The sequence below is a fragment of the Acyrthosiphon pisum genome, unplaced genomic scaffold, assembly GCF_005508785.2.
Source record: "Acyrthosiphon pisum isolate AL4f unplaced genomic scaffold, pea_aphid_22Mar2018_4r6ur Scaffold_92;HRSCAF=459, whole genome shotgun sequence".
In the NCBI taxonomy this organism is placed as follows: domain Eukaryota; kingdom Metazoa; phylum Arthropoda; class Insecta; order Hemiptera; family Aphididae; genus Acyrthosiphon; species Acyrthosiphon pisum.
This window is the reverse complement of record NW_021779364.1, coordinates 18,738-20,047: the sequence shown is the minus strand read 5'-3', so window position 1 is coordinate 20,047 and position 1,310 is coordinate 18,738.

Here is a 1,310-nt window from a genome sequence, read left to right as displayed (position 1 = left end):
TTATCATGAAAATCATTTTCAGATACATCTGGTATGAAATTGCTATACTGACAAGCAAACTGTTTTAGCTCAATTGCAATGATCTCTTTGTCTAAATCTGCTAGTTTACATGGGGGGCTATATAAATCGGGAACATAATTAACAGGAAAATAAAATTGGGATTGTTTTTTGTACGGAATGTTATTTCCACAGAATGATATAATTTAGGAATAGTATTATACATGAATAGTATTTTATTGAAATTGTATTTACTGGAATCATACAAACCAGTAGGTTATACAACAGTAAAATAAATTCCAAGAACCATAACTATTAGGAATAGTTTTAATTAGGACATAAAAAATCGAGATCAATATTACACAGGACCGTATTTTTCGGGACTGTAATAAATAGGAATCTTATTTTACGGGATTAGTATTGATCGGGACAATATTACACAGGACCGTATTTTTCGGGACTGTAATAAATAGGAATCTTATTTTACGGGATAAGTATATTGATCGAAACAATATTACACAGGACCGTATTTTTCGGGACTGTAATAAATAGGAATCTTATTTTACGGGATTAGTATATTGATCGGGACAATATTACACAGGACCGTATTTTTCAAGACTAATAAAAAATAAGAATCTTATTTTATGGGATTAGTATTGATCGGGACAATATAACGCAGGACCGTATTTTTCGGGACAAATATTAAATCAGTTAAATGTTCGTTATCTATAGTCATCGGGAAAAATATGCTTATGGTAATCATAGATAAATACAACAACTAGATAGCAAATAAATCTTAATACTAAAGTTGTGACCAATGTTGAAGTCAGCCACCATTTATAAAGCAGGCAATGTTTAAATTTATTTTAAATTTATTCATATAGATAAATAGGTATATACTTATGATTACATATATACTGTGATAAATTATAATATTATTTTGTAAACATTGCCTGCTTTCTAATGCGACACACCTCCAATCATCGTAAATTTTTTTTAGCTCTGTGTTATCATATGTTATTGTACTAACATAATATTATATGAGCTTATATACATTCTGTGGTTTTATATTTATTGCACCAATGTCAATTTGTTATAGGAAAATCTAAAATACCAGTTTTTCAACAATTGTTTATATTTGTCTTGTATTTTAGAATACTATGATACCAGCATTAGTATGGGTACTTCATAATAATTCTCTGGTCATATCTTAATAGCATGTGAATCAAGATATAGCTTAATTTTAGTATGTGCTTGTACTTGTACAGTTGTACATTGCGTAAAGCCAGGAACGGACTGGGAATACAATTTGG